This window comes from Schistocerca serialis, chromosome 8, assembly GCF_023864345.2.
Source record: "Schistocerca serialis cubense isolate TAMUIC-IGC-003099 chromosome 8, iqSchSeri2.2, whole genome shotgun sequence".
NCBI classification, from domain to species: domain Eukaryota; kingdom Metazoa; phylum Arthropoda; class Insecta; order Orthoptera; family Acrididae; genus Schistocerca; species Schistocerca serialis.
Genome location: NC_064645.1, coordinates 249084400 through 249096277, shown reverse-complemented (window position 1 = coordinate 249096277; position 11878 = coordinate 249084400).

The following is an 11878-nucleotide window of genomic DNA, read 5'->3' as shown; positions in this document are numbered from 1 at the left end:
GGAAATCAGCATACATTGCACCATTTAGATTGCCATTGATAAAATGGGGGCCAATTATCCTTCCTTCCCACCATACATTAACCCGCCAAGGTCGCTGATGTTCCACTTGTCGCAGCCATCGTGGATTTTCCGTTGCCCAATAGTGCATATTATGCGGGTTTACGTTACCGCTGTTGGTGAGTGACGCTTCGTCGTTACATTGAACGCGTGCAAAAAATCTGTCATCGTCCCGCAATTTCTCTTGTGCCCAGTTACAGAACCGTAAACGACGTTCAAAGTCGTCGCTCATGCAGTTCCTGGTGCATAGAAATATGGTACTGGTGCAATCGATGTTGATGTAGCATTTTCAACACCGACGTTTTTGAGATACCCGATTCTCGCGCAATTTGTGTGCTCCTGATGTGCGAATTAGCCACAACAGTATCTAAAACGCCTTCTTGGGTATCATTTGTTGCAGGTCGTGGTTGACGTTTCACATGTGGCTGAACACTTGCTGTTTCCTTAAATAACGTAACTATCCGACGAACGGTCCGGACACTTGTATGATGTCGTCCAGGATACATAGGACACGCCCGCTGGGCATTTTGATAACAATAGCCATACATCAACACGATATCGGCCTTTTCCGCAATTGATAAACGGTCAATTTTAACACGGGTAATGTATCACGAAGCAAATACCGTCCGCACTGGCCAAATGTTACGTCACACCACGTACTTATACTTATGTGACGATTACAGCGCCATCTATCACAAAGCGAAAAAAGTGGTCCAACTAAAACATTCATATTTCTTTTCGTACTACACGAATATGTAATAATAATGGGGGTTCCTATTTTTAAAAAAAACGCAGTTGATATCCGTTTGACCTATGGCAGCGCCATCTAGTGGGCTAACCATAGCGCCATGTGGTTTCCCACTTCAAGCTAGACGAGTTTCGTTCTTTGTAGTTTTTTCGTTTGATACTTGTTTCGTGAGATATTTGGCCCGGTCACTATCAATGGACCATCCTGTATATTTACATTTTGAAAATACGGTCACAGACCAAGAATAATTGTATTGAATATTAAAAGTTTTCTGATTGGGAGAAGTCATTACAGCCGTACAGATAACGAGGAATTCCAGTATTTACCACAAAATCTGCCACTCAGCAATGTGGCAAAGAAAAAAAATCCTGTTGAACAATGGCGTAACTGGGGTGTATTTAATACTCAATTCAACTTGCTTTTTAAAAACCAAAAAGTAATACGTGCCCTGTTTGTGATCGAATGAGGATTAGCGTAAGTGAAGGAGTGAAGGAGTGAAACTTCTCATTAATTTAAATGTTGAATGGGAGCTGGATAATCGGCATGAAGAGAAAGCCCAAAGTGAGATAAGAGTAGACGTTAAAGACTCTAAAAACAATGGTTTTGTGTGTACTATAGCTTTTCGCATGATACAAACATTACCTCTGCCTCTTCCTACAAATAATGTTGATTTTGATAAAAGGAAATTTCGCATGTACAATCTAGGAATGCATGATTGTGAACATGATTAAGAACACATATATTTGTGGTGGAACACACTGCTCAGATGGGTGATTCTGAAGTGGAATCGTGTATTATCTCACCTTAGGGAATATAAAAGCTGACTATTTAGTAACATACTCTGACATGTTTGGGGGACGAAACAAGAAACAGTACATTGTTGTTATATCCATCACACCCAGTTTAAGACAATAAATCAAAAATTTCTAGGATTAAATCATTCTTTCCTGCCTAATGACAGGGACTTGGGTAGTATCTGTTAAAGCTATTCTCACAGCTAAACTCAAAACCATTCCTAGTACATCATTATGTGGATCTCATAAAAAACTGCAAGAGAAAGTTTTATGGCATAGTCAAGTGTCGGCACGCCAGTCGGGAACGATGGAGAAGCGATGGCTGTGGGAAGACGTCAGCCAATCGCAAGCCGACCGACCCCTCTCCAGGACGACAATGCGACAGCATGCCCCCCTATGTGAAGAAGATGTAAGTGGCGCGACCGACTGGCGACACCTCAGTTGAATAGTAGCTTTAAGACTAGAGACTGGGATAGAAGCAACAAAGCTCGTTACTTCGCTTGTACACTATGTAGCACATACTTGCAATTGTTTATACTGAAGAAGATTGATTATTCTGTGTGTCGTCCTTTGCTTGCGACACATCTGTGTTATTGCAAAGTTAAGTATTGTCTCTTTTCTTTTTGTAATAAAACTCATTAATATGTCTTGTTTGATTTGATTGTCTTGCAAACCAAGTACAAAGCATTCCTCGACACCCCATGTTTGACGACAAGGCTGGACATAATGGAAAGGATCTGTTTGCAGTAGAAAACTGGAAGAGTCAGACTTTTTCGATATCAAGGATAATACAGAATGTAAATTTTCAATGTTGAAGGAAACTATAGGAGGTAAAAAAGTGCAACTGTTAAAAATTAAATGGATGAGACACTAAACATATGAATGCATGAAAATTAAATTATGCTATTCAGTAAATGAAATATAAAGCTGAAAAAAATTATTGACCTTTCGCCAGAGTAAATGGACAGAAATAGTTTGAAGGATAATCTGCTGTTTCCTCCCAAAGGTCTCTGCCACCAGCTTAGAAAGAAGCAATTAACTTAATACAACTAAATATGAAGGCCTAATGTCTTTGTTACCTCATAATTCAACAAAAACTTAAAACCGTAGTGGGCCAACATCAAGAATGTGAAAGACAGTATTATTTGCAAGATAACATTTGTTTTTTTGTTTCATACTGCTAGCATAGTTGCATAAATGTCTACAGTATATTGTAATGTTAAAAGATTCAAGTGATGTGTATTCAATAAGTTATTTGATGTATTAAACTTTAGGCCATTTTTTCTCAGTTTCAGGAAAGTGGCACTCGGCTTTTCATGTAATATATTTCTTGACAAATAGTAGTTGCAGTAGTAGTAGTAGTAGCTTTATTCACCTGTAGATCTCTTTTTACAAGGATATAGGACATGTCGAAGTATTTACAAATTTAGATCAATTTAAAATAAGCTAATTCGTATACACATATATTTACAAACTTCTAGTTAGAGACATGCTACAGAAGAATGCTGAAGATTAGGTGGGTAGATCACATAACTAATGATGAAGTATTGAAAAGAATTGGGGAGAAGAGGAGTATGTGGCACAACTTGACAAGAAGAAGGGACCAGTTGGCAGGACATGTTCTGAGGCATTGAGGGATCACAAATTCAGCATTGGAGGGCAGCGTGGAGGGTAAAAATCGTAGAGGGAGACCAAGAGATGAATGCACTAAGCAGATTGAGAAGGATGTAGGTTGCAGTAGGTACTGGGAGATGAAGAAGCTTGCACAGGATAGAGTAGCATGGAGAGCTGCATTAAACCAGTCTCAGGACTGAAGACAACAACAACAACAGTTAGAGACAATCATTAGATTTACTCCTGGTATGCAATACTTTTTTTTTACAAATAACTTATTAAATAATGTAATGCCACATTGTTCACTCATATCTCACTATCAGTCACTGCACACACTATACACAAACTATTTCATAACACTTCACTCACTACACACACACACACAAACACACACACACACACACACACACACACACACACACATACACACACACACACACACACACACACACACACACTGGTGATCTCCGGGCCATTTTCTGTACTCCAACTTCCCCTTTGCTATCCTGAAAAACTGTGTCAGCATCCCTCCATAATGAGTGAGATGTTGAGCTCAGAAAGAGGAAGAGGTGTTAGTACTGTGCTATGCAAAGCTTGGGGTTAAGTATTTCTAGAAAGGAAAAAAAGAAGGAAAAACACATAAAGTGAAGGTGTTATGTGGAATGTCGATATTTTATAATCATTATTATTTATTTGTATAACATTTTTATCAAACCCCTTCTCCATTGTAGCTAAGTAATCCTTCAATGTATAAAATGTATTGCATAACATGCATTTTAGCACACCAGGTACTTTTTAGCTGCCCTTTTAAATAAGTGTATTTTGGCAGTTTCTTTAATCTCTTTTGGTAACTTATTGTACAGTTTTATTCCTTGGTATAAAATGCTGTTTTGAGTTTTATGTTAATTTTTCTTGGTAAATGTAAGTTGAGCCTATCTCTTGTTACATGGTCATGGACAGAACTGTATGTGCACTAAGAACCAATGTTATTTTTGATGTGTACAACTGACTGGTAAATGTATTCACATAGAGCAGTTAAAGTGCCCAGTATTCTGAACAGATCTTTACAATGAGCTATACTAGTATTTTTGGTTATTATTCTTATGGCTCTTTTCTGGAGTTTAAAAATTGTGTTCTTATTTTGTGAATTTGTTCCCAAAAAGAATTCCATGGCTAAGAACTGAGTGTACATATGAATAATATGTAACTAAAAGACACTGCATGTTACACACTGATGATAGGATTCTAAGGGCATAACATGCTGATGACATTCTGTTTGCAAGTACCTTTATGTGTTCACACCACTTCATCTGAGAATCAATATTCATTCCTAGAAATTTTGCATTTGTTACACAGTCTATAGAGGTGCCATCTACATTTAATTTAACATTGTCATTTTTCCTCTTCAAACTGAAATTCATAGCATTAGTTTCCTTTATGTTCAATGTCACTTTATTACTTATTGACCAATCATAAACTTCCTTGAGAGTTTCATTTGCTTTCTCGGCAAGGAATTCTCTTGTTTTCTCAGTGACTGTAATATTGCTGTCATCAGCGAAGAGGATTTTTTCACCATGTGTAACACTGCTGGGAAAGTCATTGATGTATATCAGGAACAGTATTGGTTCTAATATACTACCTTGTGGAACCCCTATATTAATGAATTTTGGTTCTGATAAGTGTTTTACTAAATGTTGAGATCTATTTGAAATATGTGATATCTCAACTCTTTGTACCCTATCTCTTAGGTATGATCGAAACCAGTCGTTAACTACCCCTCTTATTCCTAATGCTTCTAATTTATTTAATAGAATCTTGTGTTCGACTGTATCAAATGCCTTAGAAAGGTCCAAAAATATACCTGTGACACACTCATCTTTATGAAGAGAGTATTTTAACCATCTTTTTAAAAAGTTTATTTCCATAATCTCTTTAATTTCCTTTGGGAAAAGTATTGCACTATTTAATTTCTTTGTGAAAATACTGTTTTTAATCTATGTTTATTCTTTCTTGCATGTTCATGGACAGAGCTTTCTATGAAGTACTTATTTAGGCTATTTTTGATGAGCATAGCTGATGTATATATGTACTCAAAAGGTGTAGTTAGAATTCTATTTTGTCCAGATCCTAACTATTTTTGGTTATTATTTTACAGCCCTTTTCTGTAGTTTTAAAATATGTACATTTGATACATCAGAATTTAAAAATCAGTCAAACCAAAACAAGAATGTGTGGCTTTATTTTGATGTGATTCATGCCTTAAAACTGTTACGGGGTCATCTGCTTGACAATCGTTATCAACTGAATCTGCTAGTTTTCTCCCAAAAGGTCTGATCGTTAGGTCAGGTGAACCTCAAAACACTTGCGTAGATTTACAATATGCCCATATACTCTTAGTAATCATGAACCATTTTCTTGTTGCTGGTACAGAAAGGGGAAATGTAAGGAAAGCAGCTCAGCTGCTTTCCTTTACTTTTGGGTGGGCCATTTGTCAAAAGCTTTCTGAGTTTATTTATATTGATGAGCCTGTAAAAGTCATTAACGATAACTTTGATGTTTTGAACTTCAGAACCCCTGTTGATGAATACAAATTAAAATGTGCATATGGAAATTATTTATCAGAACAAGATAAAGCATTACAAGAACTTTATGATCTCATGCTCACAATGAACTTAATAAGTAAAAAAAAACCGGAGCAAGAAAAAAACTGACCAGCGAATTGATCTTATACAAAAAGGAAATGAGAACACAGAAAGGGATAAACCTAAAAAATAAAATAATAGGAAAATACTGATGATTTGCATCCTTAAAGAAAGGATTTTTGCTGTCTAAAAACAACCTACGATCTTTGTTTGAAGAGTTAATTCTGGAAGGCTACAAGTATGTCATGTCTTCATGATGCAATCAAGATTTTCTTGAGAGCTGCTTTTCCAAAGCAAGAGGACTGGGGAGATTCTATGACCACCCTTTGCCTACAACAATCTCCAAAACAATTAAGTCTTCGATTTCGAGACGTAAAGCGAGCGAAATCCAATCAGGCAATACATACAAGAATGAGAAAGAATTTGATGCTTTAAATGCTAACACACTAGTGTCCAAAATTAAAATAAAAAACCGCTATTTCCCCGTTCTGCGTCTAATTCACGATATAATCATACAAACTGTCAACAGATGTCCCTATGATCGCGTTCTGCACCGAAGACGGCATCTGACCTCGCGGCATCCACTGGACGTGTTGTATCGAGGCAAACGGTGTACAGAAGGCTTCAGCAGAGCGGACTTTATTGTCGTAGACCTGCTGTACGTGTACTCCTGAATCGTCTTCATAGAAGGGAACGTCCAGTCGTCAACGTGTCACCTGGACGGTCGAAAAGTGGACCAATGTTCTTTTCAAAGATGAGTCCAGATTTGGTCTGGAGCATGATTCTCGACGAATTCTCATCTGGAGGGGACGTGGAACACGATTTCGGGATCCAAACACTGGAAAAAGATTGATATCGAGGAGGGGCGTGGGCAATTGTACGTGTGAATCAGCAAAGCGCAACTGGTGTCAGATTTCGTGAAAAGATCTTGAGAAATTATTTGTGGTTGTTGCGAGACACTGTGGGCGCAGACTTCGTACTGATGGACGATAATGCTCATACAGCACGGTTGTCGATGTTTTCTTTGAAACGGACTAAATTGCTCGCACGGAGTGGCCTGCTCGCTCTCCCGATTTGAATTCCATAGAGCATGTCTGGGATGCACTATGGAGACGGGTTTCATCACGTCAGCATCCACCAACTACTCTCCAAGACTTGCGAGCAGCTCTGCAGGAAGAATGCGCGTTATTGCTTCAACGTGAGACTGACGACAACATTCACAGCAAACACCGACGTTGTCAATCCTACATTCCTGCCTGAGGCGGTCACTCCCCGTACTGAGCACATTAACCAGCTGTCGGAATGTGTGTGCAAATCCGTTAAGTAGAAAAAAACGAAGAACATTTTTGTCTACCATTATGCATGTTGCAGCTGTTTATGTTCTGTGTTCTTTACATTTTTTCTACTACACTATCACTGGTTTGTACTGTTTCGTGTCAAAATAAACGCAACCTTGCAAAATTTCCGTTTGCTGCTCTAATTTTGGACAACAGTGTGTATTGGAAACTCAAGATACGACTGTAGAACCGTCATCTTTTGAGAAGGAAGACATTCATTGTCTATAGGAAAGTGAATGTAAGAACAAGTAAGCTGAAGAGATTATTTCAGAGATGGGTGATATTTTTCAGAATTGAACAGAATATGAAGGGAAAAAAATGTTCCAGATTCGATGGAAACGTTAAGCTGTTAGAAATGATTGTAGGGTATATTGCTTATAGGATTAAACGAAAACACCAAGAACTATGACATTTGTATGGTAAACTAACTGATCACGTAAATACTTGAGGAAAGAACTAGCGTCAAACAATTTTTAATGAAGCCATCTGAAAGTTTTATGGAATTCGCTTTGAAAATGAGAAGAGAATTTCAACAACTCCATGACAATCGCAACCCGAAAGCTTTGTAAGGTTAAAGGAACTATCCAGGAATAGAAAATGCACTGTAACGTGTTTTGTAACGGCACACATTTTCATGAGAATGAAATCTATCAACAAGAAAAAAATTCGAGGCTAGTAAGCAAACTGAGAATGAACAAAGTCAAAAATTGAAAAAAGTTGTAAGATAACTTTCTAGAATGGAAAAAACCTGTTAATAGAGTTAAAGAGTTCAAAACGACACTATAGGGGGTTTCTCTGCATGACAGTTCTACGTGGTGTAAGCCTGTGGGAGCCTCTTCCCCAGGAAAAAAAAACAGTACCCTTCGAGATGGTGAAAGAGATTGACCTCCTCTGGAGCCTTTACACTAGCATTTCGCCGCCTATAGAAAAAAATATTCTAATATAAGGCTTAATAAATGAAACAGTAATAATAATACACTAAAACATGGAAAATCTCAATCTTAATAATAGTAACAGTAATAATAAAACAATAAAATATGGAAAATCTCAATAACATTCATGCCCGCTTGAGAGTTAAATCTCTGTGCGCCGCGTGCCTATAAGTTCCAGTGCAATGCGACGTGGCGAGACAGTTCACCTGGAGGTCACAGCTCACAGCCCCTACAGTCTAATGTGGACACAATATGGTTTTAGAGTAAACTGAAGACGAAAGTAATGAAAGTAACGAGAATTAGCAAAAGCGAGAAAACGTAGCATTAGCATTACGAGCCACGAAGTAGACGAAGTGAAGTAACTGTGCTGCAGTGGAAGCAAAGTAAGACATGACAAACAATGCAAGAACGAGATAAAAACCAGATTAGCACAGGCAAAGAGAGCATTGCTGTCCTAAATAAGTCTACCTTTATCGAACATTACCCCTACTTTGAAGAGGAAATTTTTAAGAATCTACGTCTGGAGCGCAGCGCCGTACAGAAATATATCATGGACTACGAAAGAACCAGTAAAGAATAGAAATGAATCATCTGGGACGCGGTGCTACAGAAAAATGTTGAGTAATAGATGGATATCAAGGTCACAGAATCTACGAAGAAAGGAACACGTGGAAAACATTAATTAGAGAAAGGGACATGACAAAGCATACGAATTCAGACATCAGGGAATAACTTCCATTATACCAGGTGATCAGAATAGCAATAATTAGCATAACAAAGTAAGACAAAGCAAAGATGATATTCTTTACAGGAAATGCTCACTATGTCCACCATCATTCCTCAACAATAGGTGTAGTCGAGGAAAAATGTGGTGAACACCACTGTAAAGCATGTCCGGAGTTATGGTGAGGCATTGGCATCCCTAGAGATGTCGGTCGATCACGATACACTTGCGACTTCAGGTAACCCCAAAGCCAATAATCGCACGGACTGAGGTCTGGGGACCTGGGATGCGAAGCATGACGAAAATGACGGCTGAGCACACGATTATCACGAAACGACGCGCGCAAGAGATCTTTCACGTGTCCAGCAATATGGGGTGGAGCGCCATCCTGAATAAACATCGAACGTTCCATCAGGTGTTTATCAGCCAGGCTGGAGATGATGCGATTCTGTAACATATCGGCGTACCTCTCACCCGTCACGGTAGCAGTTACAAAACCAGAAACACGCATTTCCTAGAAGAAAAAAGGCCCGATAACGATAAATGTGGTAAATCCAACCCATACCGTGACTTTCTCGTCATGCACTGGAGTTTCCACGGCAGTTCTAGGATTTTCGGTAGCCCAAATTCTGCAGTTGTGGGCGTTGACAGACCCTCGGAGCGTGAAATGAGCTTCGTCGGTTCACAACACGTTACTCAACCAATCGTCATCTTCCGCTATCTTTTGAAACGCCCATACCGCAAATGCCCTCCGCTTCACTAAATTGCCAGGCAACAGTTCATGATGCCGATGGATTTTGTACAGATAGCATCGGAGGGAACGTCTCAGTGCCAGCCAAACAGTAGTGTATGGAATGCCGGTGCGACGCGACTGCACGAGCGCTGACTTCGCCGTGCACAGACGAACCCGCTACTGTCTCCGTTTCTTCCTGAACTGTCTCAGCAGCATTACGCCTTGTGGTCGGTCGGCCACTACGGGGTCTATCGTCTAAACAACCGGTGGCTTCGAACTTCGAAATCATTCTCGTCACAGCTGCATTTGTCAATGGACAAACCTGTTCGAGTCCCCTTCCTATGGCGATAGGATCGTAACGCTGAACTAGCACACTGCCCATTCTGATAATAAAGCTTCACTAAAAGCGCCTTTTCAGGTAACGTCAATATGCTGCGACTGCTGGCGCATCTGATTCTCTCTCTCATTACAGCTCCTTTTGTACACGATTGTCATGCGCAGTCACTGACGTTTTGCTGTCCAGCGCCATCTGTCGGACATTTTGTGAACTTTGTTTTATTTTTGTTCTAATAAAACCCCATGTCAATCCAAGCTTGTGTGTAAATTTTTACCTCTCTATCTACATTATTCCGTGGTTTATTAAGTTTTCAAATTTATACTGACTTTTTAATCACCCGGTACTTGCGGGAGCTGTAGAGGTTAAAAAAATTAGGGGAAGGCAAAGATTGGAATGTTTCCAAGAAATAAATGAGAATGCTGGGTGCAAGTGCTGCACTGATCTGAAAAGTTTGGAACAGCAGGGGAAGTGGTGGAGAGCCGCATCTGCAGTCCAAAAACAGACGGGAATAAATAAATATTTACGGTGCTGTTGTCGCCTTCCCAGACCTTGCAGCTACGTATTCTCTTTCAAATAGCTCCTCAGTTGGCATCACGAGTTTGACTGCACACTGTTCCAGTCCTTTCTCCAATGAGAAGAGGGAACACCGCTATGAGGGCAGTCGGTTGAAACACACACAATTTACAAAAACAAGCAAAATCGTAAATTTAAGCAACAACTAATAAACTTTAAGTTACGGCCTCTGCGTTTTGGACGAGCTACCTACCGCCAGATTTCCACTTCCACCGGTGCTAAGAAATTCCAGAACAAGATCGTGACCCACTCCGCAGCCAGGACTCTCAAGTGTCAAGCTTTTCTACTGCTGTAGTAATGTGTCTGTTCCTTGTTGACAGCAAAGTGTCAAATGTGGTTGAGTTCTGAGCAACACTGTTGCAACCCACAAATGTCAGCAGGGTAAAAAATTTCATTTCGACATGCCATTTGCTAATTGACTACTCCCTGACGTTTGTGCATAGAATGTCAGTGTTAGTGCATACAGGTTGGAACATTTGCTGTAACTGGGGCATGTATTGAGAGACACGGTACGTATTTTTTATTCCGTGTAATGCTGTAGTTCATTAAATGCAACGGAGAGATGAACTCCGCAGCACCACAGGCAGAGTGTTTGAAATTTTAAATGAGCTCCGTCGCTGGCTCCGTGCATATTAATGCTGCCCGACGCGCGCGACGTTCTGCATGCTCTGTTGATGGAGAGCACTCTGGCGCTATGTGTCGCGACGATCAGAAAGAGATGAATAAAATTCCGATGTCAACACATTTTTCATCAGTTTACTGTAAGAAATACTTGGGAAACGTAGAGCAGAACTACCTACGAAGACTGATCCACAGAACTGTTAATATATTTTGATCGTGTTTTTAAATTCTACATCTACATCTACATCCATACTCCGCAAGCCACCTGACGGTGTGTGGCGGAGGGTACCCTGAGTACCTCTATCGGTTCTCCCTTCTATTCCAGTCTCGTATTGTTCGTGGAAAGAATGATTGTCGGTATGCTTCTGTATGGGCTCTAATCTCTCTGATTTTATCCTCATGGTCTCTTCGCGAGATATACGTAGGACGGAGCAATATACTGCTTGACTCTTCGGTGAACGTATGTTCTCGAAACTTTAACAAAAGCCCGTACCGAGCTACTGAGCGTTTCTCCTGCAGAGTCTTCCACTGGAGTTTATCTGTCATCTCCGTAACGCTTTCGCGATTACTAAATGATCCTGTAACGAAGCGCGCTGCTCTCCGTTGGATCTTCTCTATCCCCTCTATCAACCCTATCTGGCACGGATCCCACACTGCTGAGCAGTATTCAAGCAGTGGGCGAACAAGCGTACTGTAACCTACTTCCTTTGTTTTCGGATTGCATTTCCTTAGGATTCTTCCAATGAATCTCAGTCTGGCATCTGCT